Source organism: Caretta caretta, chromosome 2, assembly GCF_965140235.1.
Source record: "Caretta caretta isolate rCarCar2 chromosome 2, rCarCar1.hap1, whole genome shotgun sequence".
Classification (NCBI taxonomy): Eukaryota; Metazoa; Chordata; order Testudines; family Cheloniidae; genus Caretta; species Caretta caretta.
In genome coordinates this window covers 251,779,215-251,800,372 of record NC_134207.1, presented here as the reverse complement: position 1 = coordinate 251,800,372, position 21,158 = coordinate 251,779,215, and the positions used below count along the sequence as shown (strand labels likewise).

Below are 21,158 nucleotides of genomic sequence, written 5' to 3'. Positions count from 1 at the left end.
GCAGAGGACATTACTGTTTTCTGATGTAGAAGGATCAGGTTTTACCTTGAATGCATGCTGACAGTGCACTGGCCACAAGACGAGTATTCCTGCAGTGAGCAAATAGGCTGAACAAGATGAAGTGTGTGCTTGATCTTTCAGGAATCCTGTTACTGGCATCGTTTTTGAAAATATCAGATCATATTGGTGAAAATGTTACTCACAAGGCATTGGCCGCATTAATATCAGTGTGAGGTTGTCAGCCCAGAGCTAGTCTAACTTGTGTGCCTGACTTCTTTGAAAGTGTTTGGTTTCTGGTTTAAAATCATCATTGTTCACCTGTTTGTTAACTGAATGCAGTTATCCTCCTGTGTCTTTTTCAGTTTGCTTCCCTCCCTGCTAATGTGCAGCCTCAAGTACAGTAGAACTACAAAATAGTTTCAGTGGCTTTCCTTCCCTAAAACTGCCACAGTTCAGGTTGTATTAGGGTTTCACATAGCTGAGCGAGGTTGCATTCCATTTCCATGCCAACCCCCTGTTTTCATTGTAAGCGTTGGTCTCTGCCTGCTAGTGGGGTTTTTGTTGTTGAAAGTGAAGTTGGAAAGATTTCAGCCACTTGTAAACACAAGAAGAAAGGGAAAAATATAAGTTATATCTGGGGAGCCTTTGTCTCCTCCCAATCCTCCTTGTTCCCTCTACCTGATTGTCCTGCTGAAGGTCTATTGATCCGCTGAACACAGCAGATCACACTAAACTCCAGTTCCCTATGCAAACATATCTGCTGCTGCTTGTTGTTCTCACAGAATTCATTTTCTATAAAGTTTTTTTTCTTAGTACTTCAGTATTGTCAAACTTGACCATTCAAAAATCATGAGATTTAAAAATAACAATAATAAAAAATAAATGGTGGGTTCTTTTTATTTGCTGTCCGATTTCAGTAGCTTTAGGTGCATGGGGGTCATGTTTTTCAGCTTTTCCCCTCAACTCATGAGACCTAGAAACAGATTTAAAAAGAAAAGAACGCTGAGATTCTCATAAAGACTCCGAACTCCAGCAGCTGAGGATTTACACGAAATGTTGTGGGACTCACAATAAAATGATGAATGTTGTCAACTCTGGTACTTGCAAAAAAATTTACTGAGCTTTGAATCAGCATAGCAGTACCCTATCTGTGCCAATAAGGCTGAATCTTTTATGTTAAAGCTTGAGATTAGTGCTGGCTGAAAAACTTCAACTATTTTTCCTCAGGAAATTTTTAAAAATGTTCTTTTTATTCCAAAATTTCATCCCATATTTATCAATTTTTCAACAAAAAACAAAGGTGGGTTTTTTTTGTGTTGCTTTGGTTTCATTTTCAAACCAAATCCCAGTTTTTTTAAAAACCAAAAAACTAAAACAAAAAAAAAAGTTAAATTTCAACCAAAATGAAAAAAATTCACAAAAGTGATTTTGGTTGAAAATCCATTTTTGGTTGAAAAAAATGTTTCCATGGAGCTCTTCTTGATAGACTAACCAGCCAAAACAGCCATGTTTTTACTATTCACGCTGTGGATAACTATTCCTATTAGACCCAACGTGTTGTCTGGACAAATTATAAGCACACTTGTGTATGCAGTCTTTCTGCACACTGGACAGAAGTAGTTGTGAAGTGTTGCTGAAAATTAGGCATAAAGCAGATAATGAAGAATGCTTCTAATTAGAGTAATTCAGGCTGTAATGGTGCTGTATACTTAAGGCTGTTTATGCTTTCATTATAAATCCCTATTTAAGGCTTTAATATTTTAGTCATTTTCATTTACAACAGGATGAAAACTGTGCACATGTGAATGTTCTGCCTGCATTTTACTCTGTAACAAAAAGCTTTTTAACTCTGTCAAGATTATTATTATTTTTTTTTAGTTCTACGGTATATAACTAGACTTAAGAAAAGAATCATTTAGTATCAAATCTGGTTTTTAAAATAATTTGTAACCTTTTTCTTCTTCCGGTGAACCACCTGCCCAAAACACAGAAGGCGCATCTGGAACAGCCATAATGCTGCTCAACACAAAAGCCTGCACAGCTGTCACATGGCCTTATTGACAGGAATTACACTTGTACACAAAGAGCACCCTACGTGTGGAAAAGAAACTCAGCCACTAAACGCCTTTTCTTTGTAGGAGTCCACTCCACCCCAGTAACTCAATTTAGTATAAACGGTACAAGGGTAAATAGGAGTTTATATGGTATATTGTTTAAAATAAAACATTTATAAGAGAGGAGTTGAACAGCTTCGGTAAAGACCAGAGGAAGCAGAAAGTTGTGTCAATGCAGTGCAAGATCAAATGATAGAGATGAGACTGTGTCCATGTCCTCATCAGTATAGTAATCGCGCTGTCGTCGCTTCCTTGCCCGGTTTTGCAGGTACTGCACATACTGCTGGATAATGCGTGAGGTATTTACAATCGTCAAAACTGCAGCGGAGATCTGATCGGGCTCCATGGCTATGGTGCCTGCATGGGTAATCCTGGAAAAAGGGTGCGAAACGTAGGAGAGCAGAGTGGCAGTGGAAACTGTGCTCTTTGGTTCAAAGGCAGAAAATGGTTGTCTTCTGTGGCTTTCATGGAGGTGGGAGCCCAGGACAGACAACATGGAGAAGCTCGGAAGCGTCGCAATAGCGGGAGAACAGAATTGGTGGCGGAAGCTGTGCTTTTGGGTTCACGGTAGCCGAGCAGAGTTGGCAGCAAAAGTGTTCGATGAGGAAGAGAAAGAGTAGATAGTAGAGATTACATAGGAAGACGAGAGGAAATGAGAGGTGGATTCATAGTAGCAGGAGAGCAGCGGTGCACCATCTGCTGAAAGCAGTATGGCGTCTGCACGCCAAAAAGGGGCGAAACAATTGTCTGCCGTAGCTTTCTGACGACACACACCCAGAAACACCCGCGAGAATGTTTTTGCCCCATCCTGCACTGGGAGCTTAACCCAGAATTCCAATGGGCAGTGGGGACTGCAGGAACTGTGGGATAGCTACCCACAGTGCACCGCTCCGATATTCTATGCTAGCCTTGGTACTGTGGATGCAGTCCGCTGAATTCACGCGCTTTAGTGGGGACACAGAAGACCGAATATATAAAATAGCTTCCAAAAATTCGAATAGAAAATTTTTTCAAAATAATTTCATACTGGAGACGTACCCTTAGGGCCAGGCTGTGGCGTGCCGACTACCACTTGCAAGATTCTATTGACCTCAGTAGGAGTGGAGGGTTCTCAGATCCTTACAGGCTCAGACTGGTAAGTCAGAAGGCCTGGGAACTTGGCCCTGATGGTTGTATGCTGATTTTGGTGGGGGAACAGTGACACAAAGACCTCTTGGCAAATGGCCCCCTGTTCTTTGCAAACAATTCTTGTCTCAGTCTTGACAAATTCACTATATCAAAAACATTGCTTACGGGGTATTTGTCCATGAAAAGTAATTTGTAAGGTCTCCTCTGAAAGCTTGCAACTTATTGATGTCAATAATCATGGTGTGATGTGAGTACGGGTAATATTTAAGGAAATAACATAACTATATTGCAATTATGTCCTTATGGTCCTAAGGTTAAAGGGAGTCACTGGGGAGTAATATTACTCGGTGATGGCCTATTTATGCAAGAGGAAGTTGCTACTCCTCTCTGGTTAGCCAGCAAAGGTAATGCAAGATTCAGTTGTCTACAATTGCCCCATCACAGAGCAGTCAATGGAAAACCATCAAAGACGACTGTAAACAAGGAACATTATAACAGTCCAGCGATTGCCTTGTCTATGAATAAATACTGTTTTCAGTATAACAGAGAGTGGGGAGAGACACTCTGGATCCATTCATTGAGGAGTCATCTTGTTGAATGGGGTTGTTTTTCATGAAAGATTGGATCCTAGGAAAGCCAGCCAGCTCTGCAATGGACTGAATATTGTGAGGGAAATTTACTTTATTAGATAGGAAAGGTTACCATTAATAAGCGTAGGCCCTAGTTTATATTTTATTATTCTGTTTTGTACTGTAACCTTTTGTTTCTGTCACTCTCATTTCTAGTGGACTCTCTATTCTTTCTTAAATAAACCTTTTTATTTTGTTACAAGTGCTGTATGTTATACAGGAATGGTGGTTTACTGGTAAACTGGGGTACACCTGGGAGCCAAGAATCTGGGGTTTCTGTGAGTAGCCAGTGTCAGGGGCTGGATGTCACAGGGGAATGCTTCAAAGGGACCTGGGGACAGGGATGCACCTCTCGTTAACCTGAAAGGCAAAGACAGCCTGGAGGAGAGTGTTTCAGTGGCTTAAAGGCTGGTGGTGTTCGGGAGCTAACATCCAGCCACCATAGGCAAGACTTTCTCTCACTGGAGCAGGGGGTATCAAGGTGACTCACAGTCCTGGGTACCCCAAGGTCCATCACAGGGACCTCTGAAAACTGTGCAAGATCTAACTAGCTGTATGAGACTTTTTCTCAGCCCTGCTAGAACACTGTTATTCTGCTTCTTCTGAATTGGAATGGGCCCTTGTTTCAACCTCTCCCCAAGAGAGAGAATATGCCCTTCATTATGATCATGGCACTCCTTGAGGTTTAAGGAGATAAAAATGCATCCTCCAGCAAGCAGGAAAGAAGGGGGAGAGGATTCACTATAAAAACACTCACTCTTCCCTCATTCTGTGCACATACTTGCCATTGATATTAATGGGAGCTGTGTACACAGAGCAAAGATGTAATAGACCCCTTCGTGTGAGGACCCCAAAACAGAAGATTATTTGGAGAAAACACATATAAAGGCTAGCGGGAGCTGGGGATAGACACTGGTAGGGTGTAGCTAGAAGATTGAGAGAGGACTTTAAAAATAGAATCCTTTTTCCAGTCTCTGGGAAATTAGGATGCTCTGAAAGGAATCATCATCAGGATCTGTCTGAACTATAAATATGCTAACTTTGGTGAGAAAGACAGCACACATGAAAATATAACTTTAAAATGCTTAACAGCATAGTGTTGGGTACACTTAATGGGGGGAAAGACTATAGTAATCTGTTTGAATTGCTAATTGGGGATTTAGCTGGCTAGATTGAGGGTTATAAGATTAAGGCCTTTATTCTGTGTTTTTGTTCTTTTCCAAAGGTAAGAATCCTCTATAGATCTTCACTCTTGGGAATCTCACAACTAACCAGCAAGCTTATAAAGCATTCCATGCAGATACTGTAATGGGTATATTCTGTGTCTCTGTCTGTATTTTTCTCATTCTACCTGTCTGTCTTCTTCCAATCACACTTGGGGGTGGGGAGGGGAAAGACTCTTTCCTTTATGTAACTGAAAGATCTCTCTCTTATTTTCTCTTGCCTTGTGTTTTAAGATTTCTGTTTTGTTTAATGTTGCTTGATATTACTGTGATGGGGAGTAGGGGAAAACACGCTCTCACGCCTCTTCATGTCTCTTTGCAGCCCCAGTGAGAGCCGGGCTTATGCTCCTCTAAGAGCAAGGGGGTGGAGCCACAGTCGTCCCACCCTGATGTGGTAGCCAGCAGAAACAGCAGGTTGCAAAGAGGAGGAGTATACCACAGCCTTCCACAGAATGAAGTGAGTTTCTCCCTTCTGTGCTTTCCCCAACACAACAGAGGAGCACAAGGATCGTGCCTCTCTATAGCACAGCGCCACCCCCCCGGGGTCCTTACTAAAAGCCAAATGCTGCAAGCACAGTTTAGTCCCCAAAACATTTGTAGTGACCCCTTTAATTAATGAATTTAGTCTCTTTTTTGTGAGTTTCTTAAATGTATTAATTACTCAATTTCATTCAACAATTTTATTTTTTAATGTTGTGGCTATTCAAAATTGGGACTGTGTTGCTTAGTTGTGAATGAGCAGATAAGTGACCTGGTATGTTTTCTGTTCCCTAATTGGATGGATGCTCAAGAATTTCCAGAGCAAATACATACCTGTACAGTTTTAAAATTGGTTTTCCATTATTCTCAAGAAACCAAAACAAACTGATCTCATTTGGGGGGTCTTTTGACACTTGTCATTATATAATCTCAAAAATTATAATAAGGGAGGCAGAGCAACAGAGAACGTCTGTATTTTGCCATTGTTCAGAACAACTGTTTATTGTAAGGCTAGCTTATTTTAGTGAAAAAGAAAGCTGGCCACATCTTCAGGTTACATGATTTTCCTAAACCTGGCCAGCTTCTGGTAGAGAGCAATGCCATTTGCTTGTTACTAGAAATAATGAATGTAAATTAGTTTTAAAATAAGTAGCTCAACTAATACTTTCCATGGGCAAATATAGCAAAAGTTTATGGACAACAACTGCTTCCAGTTCTACAGGATATGTAAACATAACTCTCAGAAAGCTTATGGTAATATTTATCTATATTTTCCCAAGCCTCAGGTAAAGATATTGTAAGCTCAGTATCTGCAGAAAATGTTTGTAGCTGAAAATGCCAGTGCTTGATGAACAGACTTTCTTTTTAGCTGAAATAGAATACCCTATAAATTATGTTGGCCCATCACAAAGTAAGACTGTCTATGAGCCCACAGTCTGGAAGAAAACTCAATACTGAGAATACTTCCATACTTACTACTTAGCCATCATTATGCCCAATACTGAGTTACTCTTGCCCTCCTCTGGGAGTCATGACCGCTCTGTTGTCCTGGGGATGTTCCTGGAATAGAAAAGATTGAGAATTGATGGCTACATCTACACTGCAGCTGGGAGGACAAATTCCCAGCTCGCATTGAGCTTAGGTCCAAGATCCTAGATACATACTGAGGTGACTAGCTCAAGCCCTGCCCGAGCCATTGTGGCCATACAGCTATTTTTAGCCTATTAGCTTGATCAAAGCTAGTTCATTTCTGTGTAGCCAAATTGGGCATTACACCTCCTAGCCACAGTGTATATGTACCCATGTGGTTCTCAACCATTTCTATACAAGGACCATACCCATATCTCCCAGGTTAGGTAACAGTAATTGTTGGTAACATTTTACACCCACTTTGCACTGGTGTAAATGACTATGCAAGATGTAGGGTAATGGGGAGTTGAATTTAAAGTTTTGGGCCCTATACCTGTCTATTTTGGCTCTGATCCTGCATTCTGATCTGCAGGATCTTGCACCTGCACAGAGTCCTAATGAAGTCAGTGAGACCTGGCACATCCACAGGAGTCCACCTGTACTACTCAGGTTGCAAGATCGGGGTTATATCTCAGTGGGCCATGTCATGCCCTCAGTTTGTAATTGCATCTAAATGGAACTCTCCAATGAAATTGGTGGGAGATTCTTCTTAAAATTCTATGGCAAGATAGGGCCCAATATGTGTTTAATGAAGTATCTTGCATAATGAAATTCGTGCTTAAAAGTGTGAAGAACCAAAATGTGGCTCAAGATTGCTATTAAAGAAGATAACAGAGAACCCGTCTGTGTATTTCATATTTTGACAATGCAATTAGAAAATCATTCTGCAAGAATTTGGAAGGTTTCTATGAGAAATTGTTCTAAAAATATAGATTGTGATGAGGTGCCACCTCATCGTGGGTTGGAAAGGGGTTAGTAATCATTTACAGTACAGGTGCAATAGATGTACCTAATTTGTTGCTTCCCAGCCAGAAGGCGAGACTGGAAGGCATCAGGGCTAAGGGAGAAGACTCTGGAGTGGCAGAAGAAGGAGATTCAAGATGGAACACAGGAAAGGGTAGATTTGATAGACACTTACTAATAGTTTGGGCTATTGTTGCCCTGAAAGGAGTCGGTCTTAGACTCTTCTCATCCAGATAACTGAATTATGCACAGAGATAGATGACCTCCAGGTGGTGCAAGAGATGCCAATTTCTGCAACATATCCTGATGCAAGGGGGTGCTCTAATGGTGAGTGTACCATAACATAGACATTACAGTACTAGAATAAAACATAGACGGGCTTATAGCACAAGTAGTAACATGTACCTTGAGTTGGTAAAGAATTCTAGAACTGGAAACTATAAAGGAAATCTGCATAATAAAGGGATTGAGATGGTTTGAGATTCCATTTGTTGTTTGAGCCTCCCATTGTAGTGTGTGCCTCTCTCTACCACCTCCCCCTGGCCTGGAATTTTTATGTGCTTTTTGATTACTAAAAGGCAACAGAAGAGTTGTCACATTTATGTTCAGGCAAATAGTGCTGCTCTGGGGAGAATAAAAATTCTGTTCCTTGATGACACTTGTCTTCACTGATCCAAATTTTAAGGAGTCTTTTAGAATTCACTCATCACTCCTACATCTGTCCCCTTGTCAGCTGAGCTTGATCACTATTTCTTGGTTCCTTTGTAGAGATTTAAAAGCTTCCCATTCTTCCTTTGAAATGTGGGAATAAATCACATATTGGGTTTTGCAAAGTGAGTGAACGGCCCTTTCAGCTAGTCAGCAAAAAGTTTCAATAGAGGAATTAAGGCAGGATGGAGGAGGAAATGTGATTCTGGGCTTAAGTTGTTTTTTGGTGCAGACTTCTAGAAACTCAGTGCATACACTTATTGTGTGAGTAACAATGGAAAAGAAATGTCTTAAACAAATACCTTTTGTAGGATAAATTTAATACCACAATGATATTACTGAAGAGATAGGAACACAAATGATGATAAACCTTTCCCGACAACACTAATCATAGTAATCATAATCTGAGAGGAACTCAATAGGAATAATAGTATCTGAAATATTGTATCCACTGAAATACTGTATCCTTCTCCTCTCCCTGGAGCAGTGTATGTGTGATGTCTTCTTCCCTTCAGGCAAATGACACAAGTTGAATTACAACTACAACATAACAATTAGAGATGGAAAAATCTATTGGGCCATCTAATGTATTTCACTGCCAATAGAGGATTATTCCTCAAGTATATTCTTCAGGGCTGCATCCAGTTTTCAATGTCTCAAGGGATGATAAGATTTCTACCATTTTCATAGAAAGATTATCTTTTGGATGAGACCTTAAAAACACAGCTCCTAACTGCCCTGCATGAATATTAAGAGCTTGATTATCCAAAGTTAGGCACACATACTTTTGTGCATGTACCTTTCTTTGAAAATCTTGCCCTAAAAACATCATGCCAATTTTTGCCAGAGGAGTAGTTTTCCTTGCTATCTTTTCACTAAAATTTACCTCTTTCCATTCCACTTTTATGTCACATGCTATGAGACAGTTGGATAATTTCCAGTCCAGATATAAATGCACTTCATTGGAACTTTCTGTATGAATTGGTGAAGAACTTTGGACTCTTTCAAGATGAAAGGCTCTGTGCAATATAAATACATGTAAAATATGATCATCCATTAATTTGACCAAAACTAGCGATCAAGTTCATTTGGCATGGTGTATTCTTTTTAACTCTTTGTCTTGTATAAACTCATGCTATTTATTTATAATGTTTCTATTATCCTCCATATGCGCTCAAATTTTTTTTCTCTTAACATTTGTTCTATTATTTTATTAGGGATTGAAGTCTTACATACTAAACTATAATAGCCAGGTTATATCTCAATTATTTTAAGTGGAGATTGGTAGCACATTTTGTTTTCCTCTAATGCATTCCTAGTTCTCCAATGTTATTAATTATCATTACTACTAATTTATTTATCTGAGCATATGTGTATGTACATGTAGTGCCAACAATGCACTAGCTTCTTTGCAGATTTTTATAAAGACAACATCCCTACCTTCAAGAGTTTATACTGCAAGACTCCAGTCCTGCAAGCAGGTACGTCATCCCACTGACTTAAAGTGTTTGTATTTGCAGGATCAGGACCTAAGATGGGAGAGGGGATGTGATAAAAATATAAAGTGATTGAACAGTGGAATTTAGTATGACTCTTATTAGTTTTATAATTGTTCTTCACAGATCTTTCCCCCCACCTCTCCAGATTATGTAGACTCTAATTTGCTCACACTTATTCGAGAGGAGGACTAGACTTTTTAGGTCCTATGGTAAAAATGTGTTTGGAAGAGGAACTTGATGGAGGATGATGGTGCAGGTCAGGGAGCAGGTTTTAGGTATGGGTCTACCATAAAAGAAGGCTATGCAGTGGGCATGGGAGAAGGTTCTGAAGGGGGCTGGATGGTCTTGCCACTTGGGCAGAGTGAAGGGGGAAAAAAGTATATAAGCAGAAAGGTCTACATGAGCTAGGATGTGTACGTGATTCCATTTGCTATGGAAGGCAAGAGAAAACTAGGGAAGAGGTTTAAAGAGAGGATGGGCATGTTCTAAGCGTCAGGTAAGGGAAATAGTCTATATCCAGACCTGTCCTCCTATGGCACATTTGTCAGTGGTTCAGTAGGATGATTAGTGAATTCCCTTAACCCCATAGAATACATATTAACTGCACCTGCTGATTTGACTATCTCAAAATTTCCAAGTAAATCCTTAGTTATTCTTTATCATTAATCTGACCTGGAAGATCTTTATTACTTGTCAATTGTCTACACTGCTTTTTTGGATTTTCCTTGTTAAATGTTTGTTTACCTAAAGGGTAAAAATAATTGTGTGAACTTGTATAAGGATTGTTTTAGAAAATGGTTTAGGCTGTGATGTGCAATGTCATAGATATTTTCAAAAGGTCTAATTCTCTTCTCACATCACATAATGCTAGTATAATTACCTGAAATTCAATGGAACAATGTACAAAAGGTGTAAACCAGGAGTAAGAGGAGAGTCAATCTCAAAACAATGAATGGTATTGATAGAACTGATAAGGATTTCTTTTCATCCTGGCAGGGGATCTAAAAACTTGTGGATATATGACCTAATTCTGCCTTCAGCTAAATGCAGGTAACCCTATTGATTTGCACAGGAGTAAAAAGGCAGAATTTGGTCTGTTAACTCTGAGTGCTTACCCGCTGTGTGAAACATCTCTAACAAATATATTGGAAGAAATTACTTGGGAAAACAAGTGAAGTAAAGTGTGCAAATAGATGCAAGAGACACTATTATTTATTTGTGGTATATGAGGTGAATAAGATGGAAACTAAAACAAAAATCTGCACACAATGTGTTCCAGACAACCTTTTTCTGTTCCTAAATTGCTTTATGTCTCTATCATTAGAAAGTGTTCCAGAGAACACTGAAATTTCTCACTGTTCTGCAAGACAATGCATGGCAGGTCTGATTAAGCCAGGGATAAACTTGGTTATACCCATAGTCAATTTGATCTCTCTTGCATTTTTTGTTTGGTAATTGTAATTGCTGTATTTATTTTATTGTTTCTTCAATTGCTCCAAAGTTTCTTTTAATTTAGTGGAATCTAACTTACCTTGCAGTGTGTTTTGGTTCTAAGCAATTTCAGTGTTAAGCATAGTTAATTCCCTTTTGAGATCCACCATCACTAACAACATAAGATCAAATAACCAACTAATTAAAATTTATGTCCATCTTCTATTGAAGTCATCATTCATATCCCCCTGAGTAAGTGATTTCTGACTGCGTTATCCCCTGGGAATATTTTTATGTCTACAGTAATGTGTGAGTGTGGAAATGTGAAGTTTATACTGTTTCCTTTCTGATTAAATGGAAAAGGTTTCTGTTAAAGGTTTAGTTTGATCTTTCCTACAATTCTCAGATATCTGTACACTTATGTTCCAAGGACCCTTACTAAATCTGCCTCACTGTAAGAAAGGAATGTAAAATTATACAATATGTAATTTTTTCATTCAAAAAGCATATTGTGTGTAAAAAAAAAAAGTGAATTGTAAGTGCCAAATGTTCAGCTATCCAAACTTTGTATGCACAACTATTTGCATCCATAAATTGGGTCTGAACTCTTTGTCCATGCACTATCCACTTTCATGTGCAAATTGGAGTAGCTGATCACTGAACTCCTGTTTTGCAGGTGCAAACATACTTTCAGCTGCACAAAAGGTTAAATCATTCCCAAATGCACAGCCCAAGTACCAGAATTGTGCACTAGGAGTGGCGGGGTAAGAGGCTGAATTCTGCTTTCAAAGGCCTGAGAATGGTAGCAAAGCTGCCTTGTGGCTTCTACTATATCTCTTTGGCTGCAGCACCTCTCCCTGTTCTGGCTTCTCCTTTCCATTTTGAACAATGACCAATGGATCCACACAGTAGGAAGTGCACACCCAAACACACACCCTTTCCCGTATGAGTACCCCAAATCTATAGCCCCAGAGCTGCAGAATTTCACTAGTTTGCCTGTTGGTGAGGATCCCTGTGCCCAGGGGGGAGGGAAGCTGGGGCAGGGTTTGGTCTGAAATATGTGGGTGCCATCAATTGTGCATGCAAAAGTGGCAAAGAGCAACATGAGGTTGACTAGAAATTTGACCCTCACCATTCATTTTAACCTTTTTTTGGATCCTTTTATCTGATGGCATTATTGTTTATGTCACTTTGGTGCTTCCTTCAGTTTTATTTAGATATTTGCAATGATTTTCATGCAAATTTGTGCTGAGTCATGCCCATTTCTTAGTTTCCCCAGTTGCTTTGAAATATTTCAGGATGCCATTACCAGAACATTTCCTCAGTACACAATGTACTGAGATCTGCCTCGTGGAGAGAGAGAATCAATAATTGCAACAATAGGATTTTGGAGCTCCTGGAGGTAGCATTTAACATCAGTTAAATATTATTAAGCCCTGCTCTGTGTTCTCCACTCTTCACATATCATATACATTGCTTGTATCTGAATTCGTAACTTTGCCATGAAAGGTAGCACCTCATATCCCCAATCTTCTGATCCTGTCCCTCCACATATTATTTTATGTTCCAGTCCTTCAGTCCATATATACCAAAATTCCTACTGATGATAGCAGGAATTTTGCCTGAGTAGGGATTGCAGGCATAACCCTACCGTTGAAGAATGGAAACAGGTAATGGATGAATCTTCAAAGATATGGAGAAGATATGGAGATATGGAGAATGTTCTGACACCTACCAGAAGTTTCTGATTCACTGTACATTATGTATAGTGATTGGAGCACCAATCAGTGGGAGGAATTGCACCCTCTTAGCAAGCCCGCTGATGGCGGGGGGAAAAAGGGGGCAATTGCCCAGGGTCCCGAGTGATTTAAAAGGGCTCGGGGGGCTCCCAACCGCTCCCACTACCATGTAGCAGCAGTTGGGAGCCCCAGGCCCTTTTAAATTGCCCGGGCAGGCCGCAGTGCTCCTAGGCATGCGTGACCACCCCAGGGCCCACACTTTGGGGGGCCCTGCGGGCCAGGGTGATTGGCTAGCGCGGTCAGTTCCGGAAGTGACGGATTCATCACTTCTGCCCTGGGCCCCGCTCCCCTTAGGGACCGTCCTGGCCAGGGGCCCCGGAACTGCTGTCGGCGGGCCTGCCTCTTATTGTCAGTAGTTATAAAAAGTAACTTATATCTGTACCTGTGTTCATTAGATATGGAGGAATATAATCACCACCTCAAAGGATCCCACCCTTACTTAAAATTTAAGGTAATGATGCATGAGTACAAGGGGAGTGATTGAATTGAGGATATGACTGAATACTTCCAACAAGAGATAGGAAAAAGCTGCCAGGAAACACCCTGTAAAATTCCATGCGCTGTTGGTGTGACCTATAATTAGAGAACCGAATTTATCATTATCACTTGATTTATTTCAGCTAGTTCTTGCTTCCAAGTCTAATAGATTTCTCTCATTATTAGATAATCCTCTCAATGTCTGCAAGAGAGATAATGGTTTTGTGCCCCTGCCCCAGAGCTTTAATTTTCAAAAGGGCACTTAAAAAATTGCAGGGAATGAGTTGTGGTGATATTAGTCTCAACTGCATCTCCGTTAAATAGTTCAGCCACTTTCTTAGTTACTAGAATGATCTGCTGTGAGTCTTCCTTGTTTAACTGCCATAGAATGAGCTTACTAGCTTAATTGTGCCATTTCCATGGCTTAGTCCTGCACGGTTTCAATGTCCTTTTGGCCTGAGATATTCAAAGCTCCGCTTCAACAAAGCATTTCAGCTTGTGTTTAAATCCCACAGACATCAATGGAATTAAGCATGTGCTTAAGTGCTTTTCTGAGTAAGGATGATCTTAAGCTCATGCTTAAATTTAAGCACTGGGTTAAGTGCCTTTGCTGAATTTGGGCCTCAGTCTCCTCAGAAATTGAACATCTGTGGGTCCTCAGCAGAGCCTTTTTCTCTAATGGAATAATAATCTTGCTTTTGAAATATTATATTATTTGTGTAGCACGTTCCATTTTGAAGCAGTCTGTCAAATTATCTAGCTGCTTAAGGGCCTGATCCTACAAGGTGCTGAGTGCCCTTGCTTCCTACTGGAGAAGTCACTGCGAGGCTAAGGGTATCCGCACCTCGTGGGAGACATTCAGCATCTTACAGAATCAGGCTCTTAAAAGAGGCTTTTACTGCATCCTGTAATATGAAAGTGGAGAAGTCTGAGGTTTTTATTTAGCTCCATAAAATATTTAACCTCAGCTATGACAGAGTTGATAAAAATCTGTATTTTGTAAAAAGCTTTGGTTTCAAGGCTATCTTTTTTTTTTTTTTTTTTTTAATGGTTAGCGTGTACATTATCAGAAAAAGCCATATCTATTCTTACCAGAGAATGATCCCATAAATGTCTTGGCTGCATCGCCCAAACTTCTGCACAGGACCCTAATGAGGAAAAATCAATGTGAGAGTAGTTCTTGTAGACAAGGAAAAAGTATGTACATTTTTTGTTGGCCAAATATAGTATCCTCCATCCATTAGCTCCCCAGCTCAAACACACCAAGTGTGCTGTATCTGATTGGGATGCTGATCAAATCATTCTTCTGTTTGAGATTTCTCCAGAAATATACGTGGCACATACACCACTCAACAGGAAGATTTATAATAGCAGATCCTCAAAAACACTCATATTTTCAGATAGAATCATAGGGTTAGAAGGGACCACAAGAGTCATCTAATCTAACCCCCTGCCAAGATGCAGGATTTGTTGTGTCAAACCATCCAAGACAGGCAGCTATCCAGCCTCCTTTTGAAAACCTCCAGTGAAAAAGTTTCCACAACCTCCTGAGGTAGTCTGTTCCATTGTCCTACTGTTCTTACAGTTAGGAAGTTTTTCCTGAGATTTAAACAAAATCTGCTATGCGGTAGTTTGAACCCATTGCCTGTTGTCCTGCCGTTTGTGGCAAAAGAGAACAACTTTTCTCCATCTTTTTTATGGCAGCCTTTCGAGTATCTGAAGATTGCTATCATATCCCCCCTTAATCTCCTCTTTTCCAAATTAAATATACCCAGTTCCTTCAGCCTTTCTCATATGGCTTGCATTCCATCCTTTTGATCATCTTTGTCACTCACCTTTGGATCCTTTCCAGCGTCTCTACATCCCTTCTATACATTGGTAACCAAAACTGGACATAGTGCTCCAGTACCAACTAGAGTGGTACTATCGTATGACTTGAATGCTATGCCTCTGTTAATGCAACCTAAAATTGCATTTGCTTTTTTTGCAACAACATCACATTGCTGACGCACGTTGAGGTTGTGATCCACCATAACTCCCCGATCCTTCTCAGCAGTGCTGCTGCCAAGCCAGTTTTCCCCCATTCTGTATTTGTGCATTTGTTTTTTCTTCCCTAATTATAGAACTTTACATTTATCTTTGTTGAATTTCATTTTGTTGTCTGTAGCCCAGTTCCCCAATTTATCAAGATCCCTCTGAATTTTGGCTGTCTTCTCCAAAGTATTGGCAACCCCCTCTAGCTTTGTGTCATCTGAAAATTTGATCAGTATGTTCTCTATTCCTACATCCAGGTCACTAATAAAGATATTAAACAATACTGGACCCAGAACAGATCCCTGTGGAACCCCACTTGTGACCTCCCTCCAATCCGACATCATTCCATTAATAGTTACTCTGTTTGTGGTTGTTTAACCAATTATGTACCACTTAATGGTAGTTCTGTCGAGCCCACATTTCTCCAGCTTACTTATCAGAATGTCATGTGGGACTGTGCAAAAGCCTTGCTGAAGTACAGGTATATTATGTCCACCACATTCCCCCATCCACCAAATCAGTTACCCTGTCAAAGAAGGAAATCAAGCTAGTTTGGCATGATTTGTTCTTGGTAAATCCATGCTGATTGCTAGGGATTACCCCTTCGTCCTCCAGGTATTCACAAATTGAATGTTTTATACATTGCTCTATTAGCTTCCCAGGTATCAGTGGGGCTTATTGACCTACAGTTCCCCAGCTCTTCCTTTCCACCCTTTTTAAAGATAAGCACTAGGGGTCTAGTGAAGACCCGCTAAATCGACTGCAGATCGCTCTCCCGTCGACTCCTATACTCCACCTGAACGAGAAGCTCAAGGGGAGTTGATGGGAGAACGTCTCCCGTCAACATTGCGTAGCGTGGACCCCATGGTAAGTAGATCTAAGTACGTCGACTTCAGCTATGTTATTCACATAGCTGAAGTTGCATAACTTAGATCGATCTCCCCCTTAGTGTAGACGAAATCTATGTTAACTCTTCTCCAGTCTTCTGGGACCTCTGTTGTCATCCATGAGTTTGTAAATATTATTGCCAGTGGCTCCGAGATTTCATCAGCTAATTCATTCAGTACCCTCAGGTGAATAGCATCAGGCCCTGCTGATTTGAATTCATTCAAATTGGTCAGAAGATCTCTGACGTGTTCTTTACTTATCCCAGTCTGCATCCCTTCCCCTTTATTGTCTATGGTAACTTTGCTAGTCGTCCTGTCACATGTTATTTTTTGTGAGAAGACTGAAGCAAAGCAGGCACTGAGCAGCTCTGCCTTCATATCATCTTCCATTACCAGCTCATCTTCTCCATTGAGCAGCGGACCCACACCGTCCTTGATCTTTCTTTTTTGTCTGACATATTTGAAGAACCCCTTCTAGTTCTCTCTAATATTTCTTGCCAGCTGTAACTCATTCTTTGCCTTGGCTTTCCTGATTTTGTCCCTACGCACTCCCGATATTCCCATGTATACTTCCCTGGTGACATGCCCCTCCTTCCATTTCCCGTATGGATTTCTTTACATTTTTAGGTAGCTAAAAAACTCCCTGAGCAGCCACATTGGGCTCCTGTGGCTCGTCTTATCTTTCCTCTGCATCAGAATAGCTTGATGTTGAGCTTCTAGTATTACATCTTTTAGGAACTGCCAGCCCCCCTTCGGCTCCTTTTCTTTCTCATTGGTCTTTCCATGGGACCTTGCCAACTCTTTCTCTGAGTCATTTTAAATCCACCTTTCTGAACTCCAGCGTCCTTCAGAGAGAGAGCTCGCTGAATTTTACCTGAATCTCTTGAGCCTCCAAAACTGTAATGAAATGTCATGAGAACAACAGACTTTTACTAAAGGCTATAGACAGTAATTTTATCCAAATAGATTTATCCTTTTCTATCATGGATCAGAAAAAAATATAGAGAGTTGTCCCTGAAGCTGGGACTGAAGTATGAAAAAGCCTTCCACATCCAGGAGTACGATAGAGGACTATTTGCTTAGAGAAAGGCAGGAGCAGGACACTTCAGGTATTCTGCTTTCCCAATCTTACATCAAGAGGATTATAACCAAGAAAATGTAACATAGCTAGTGACTGATTCCTGATTTTATGGAGCATGAACTCCTGATCATGTCCTAATGTGATCACTTATTAAAAAATTAATTGGAATTTTTATACAGTGTGTCTTTAAAATAAAATTAACATACTCCAAAATTTTTTGCTGTAGTGGCCACCTTAGTTTTCTATTCATTTTATTTGTGGGAGTAGTCCCAGTGAGTAAGGCAAGAACGGCTTATTCTTAAATGTGAGCCAGGGAACAGTGTCCTATCCCATTTTTGTCTGGTATTGTAACGACCTACAACTTGGCTTTTTCTGGGAGAAAATATGCTAATATATTTCAGAAACATTTTCATTCACTATGGGTGAAATTCAGTCCATGAAGAGGGTCAGCACAAGGCCTATGCAGCCCTTAAGGGTTTGTCTTCACTGCAGATTTAACTTGCTACTCCTCTTGCATTAGCCTAGCTTAAGGGAGAGTAGCCACACTGCAAAATAACACGTGAGTGGCTGTGTCCACACTGGCATTGTACTCACTCATGTATGGCACTAAGATATATCATGATTCTTTGCACTCCAGGAAGTTCAGCCACCCTGTGCTTTGTTTCCCCACTGAATTGTGGGATAATTTGTCTGTTCTTTCTGGGTACGTGAGGGGAATTGTGGGAAGGCTTTGGAGGACTAGCAGCACTCGAGTTGAGCTAGCCTGCATCCTGTCACAATGTGGTTGTGTTAGTAGCTGACAAGTTGTGCTAATTCGAGCTGTAGCCTCTACCCTCTGACAGGCCAGCCAACTTGTGTTAAAAGAACTACCGGAGTTAAGGGATTTTGTGTGCTGACAGGACTTGAGTTAGGGACAACGCTTGAGCTATAACTCAAGTGAACTTTGCAGTGAAGACAAGCCCTAAGTCCCACTTTGGCCTAGTTTGAGGCTAGGCAGGTGTCCTGATAGTGAATCATTAATGGGTAGAACTAACTTTTCAGTGTGTGCCCTGCATCTGTTTTCCCCTCCCTCTCTCCACGTTAGGCTTTAGAGAATGAGTTTCCCATTAGGATACTCTTCTTCCCTTGAACTCTTGGCTTCTTCAGTAGCATATTGCCACATCACACAATCCCTGCACTATTCAGTGTCTGCATAGATAAGGGAGGCACCAAGATGGCTGCTTCCATCCATATCCGAGAAGCTGATCTTGTTGCTTAGCATCAGGTAGGCTCATTCCTATGCTTGGATGCTTAAGATTTTTTGCCAGAATAAACAATTTTAAAAATATGAAAGACTGTCACAAGTTGTGAATTGGCTGCCATAAGAATTTCTTTAAATTCTGTTAAATCTTTTTTTTTTCTTAGCTGGTTACATGAAGTTTTGGAAAAGTCCTTTCTGTCATTTTACAACACTATAAATCATCTGCTGTCCAACCTGGAAATAGCTTAAAACATGTAATCCTCTGAACTATTGGGATGCAAGGTTGTTGATTGCTAACAATTTGTGCAAGATCAAAGTCATGGCTGCCCTCCAAAATCTCTGGTGCTTCACATCCAAATTCACAATGATAACTATCTCAATTTGCCTTTTCAGCATTTGGATTTGACTTCATTTTGATAACTTTTGAACCAGCTTGTTCAGCCTCCATTCGTGAGAGCTAATTAGCATGGCAAATTCAGAACCCAGCAGAGAGTCACTGATTTTGAATTTGTCCTGGTATTTGTATGTCGGTTTAGAAAAGTGAACTTCATGAGCAGCACTATAAATATCCTTTTGATAAATACTGTGGGTATCTTTCAATCCATGCTGATCCTTGCAATCACAGTTGCATTGTTCCAGTCATGTCATTGAAAATGCTTTTGACAGAACAAATGATGATCACCTGTGCTCTGGTTTTTAAAAAGCCCTAAGATCCAATCTGCTTTTTCATCAGGAAAAAACAACATTGAGTTCATTTCTTTATCTCTTTCATGTGTGATGCTTTTCACTGGGACACACTGCTTTAAGTTATTCACTAGCAGCTTTCTTTTTTTATCTCCAAGAGCCTGGCAAAGCAAATATCTGGCAGGGACTTCATAAAGGAATTGCTTTTACTTGCTTCAGGTGCTGACGGCCTGGTGTGGCTTGTGGTGTTTAAAGAAAAAAGCTAAAGGGACTGGACTTTACCTAAAAATGAGTCCACATGCATTTGTAAATACTGAAATCCCCGTATCTATCCAGAGGAAGGGATTCAAGCTTTTAAAGTGTCCGAAGCTAGGATACTCACAGAATATTAGTCTTAAATACGTCTATGTTTGACTTATTTAAGCTAGAGTTGTAACTTTTGATTGCCATGTGCCTTTATGTTATTGGAGTTTAAAGAAATTCCTTTCAAAGCCTAATGTTTGGCTCATGATGAAAGAAAATCAAACAGCTTATTCTGAGTTACATTTAATAATCACACAAGTAACCCCTCATGTACTAGATATGCAAATAAAGTGCTGTTGTTAATCTAGTGAAGATTTAGGCCCAAATTCTGTCCTCAGTGATGCATGTGCAGGTTCCTCTGAAGTAATGTGAGAGCAAAAATTGCCTCATAGTGAACAGGTTTTGATGTACTAAAATCCAAGTTTATGTACTGCAAAAAAAGTTACTAATAGGGGACTTGATTCTGCAGCCTTTCTGCACCCAAAATTATCATTGTAGAAACTGGGAGCTCAGCTGAGCTGTAAGGGCTGCAGGATTGGTCCAAGATCTTACATACTTATATGGTTAGCTGAGGAAATCATTATTTTTTTTTTCATTTTATTTCAGTGGCCAAATTGAAAAAATAAAAAAATATAGAATTTTGGTTCAACTCAAAACAAAAATGATTTGTTTTTTCTCACTGAAACAAAAAAAATGTATGGGGGGGGGGTGTCAAACAAAACATTTTGTTCAACCCAAAATGAAATGTTTTTTTTCTTGTTTAGATTCCAGGTATTTTTATCCTTTTAAAGATTGTTTTAAATACATCCAGTTAAATTTCAAAACAAAACATTTTAAAATGAAAAGTTGAAATGTTTCACTTCACAAATATCGAAACAATCTTTTGGCTTTTTAAAAAAATATCATTTTTTAGCTGAAACTATTTGCTAAATTTGTAAATTGTTTTGATTGACCTGAACTGCGTTTTTCATCAAATAAAGGATTCATCCAAAAATGCTGACCACCTTTAGTTATGTGACCCCCTTTTACTGTAGTATCTGAGCATCTCCCAGTGTTCAATGTATTCCCCTTGTGAGGTAGGGAAGTGCTATTAACACCATGTTACAGCTGGGAACCTGAGGAACAGAGAGACTAAGTGACTTGCCCAAAGTAACACAGGACGTATATGATGGTGCAGGGAATTGAACCCCAGTCTCTCAAGGTTAGTGCGCTAGCCTTCTTAAAATTTGTCATTTCATTAAAAAGACACAAGGAAGATTGAAACAATAGAGGGACAAACTTCCAAAGCCAGTATGGCTAATAACCCAAGTTTGGATGATAAACTGAATCTTTTCCACTACAAAACATAGCCTAAAATGGCAGGAAAACAGGTTTTCTCATCACAACTTCATAGAATATCAGGGTTGGAAGAGACCTCAGAAGGTCATCTAGTCCAACCCCTGCTCAAAGCAGGACCAATCCGCAATTAAATCATCCCAGCCAGGGCTTTGTCAAGCCACACCTTAAAAA

The 21,158-nt window shown here is 40.0% G+C and overlaps 1 long non-coding RNA gene across 1 annotated transcript in view; it reads right to left on the bottom strand.

Annotated features, from left to right (window-relative positions):
* Positions 1-6,551: 6,551 nt before the first annotated feature.
* LOC142070887 (uncharacterized) overlaps positions 6,552-21,158 on the bottom strand; it is an 86,453-nt gene continuing 71,846 nt past the window's right edge. Inside the window, exons 2-3 of the long non-coding RNA XR_012666802.1 lie at positions 14,513-14,568; positions 6,552-6,633 (exon numbers count right to left, since the gene is read on the bottom strand). This is a non-coding gene — a long non-coding RNA (uncharacterized LOC142070887). The remainder of the gene's footprint in view (positions 6,634-14,512; positions 14,569-21,158) is intronic.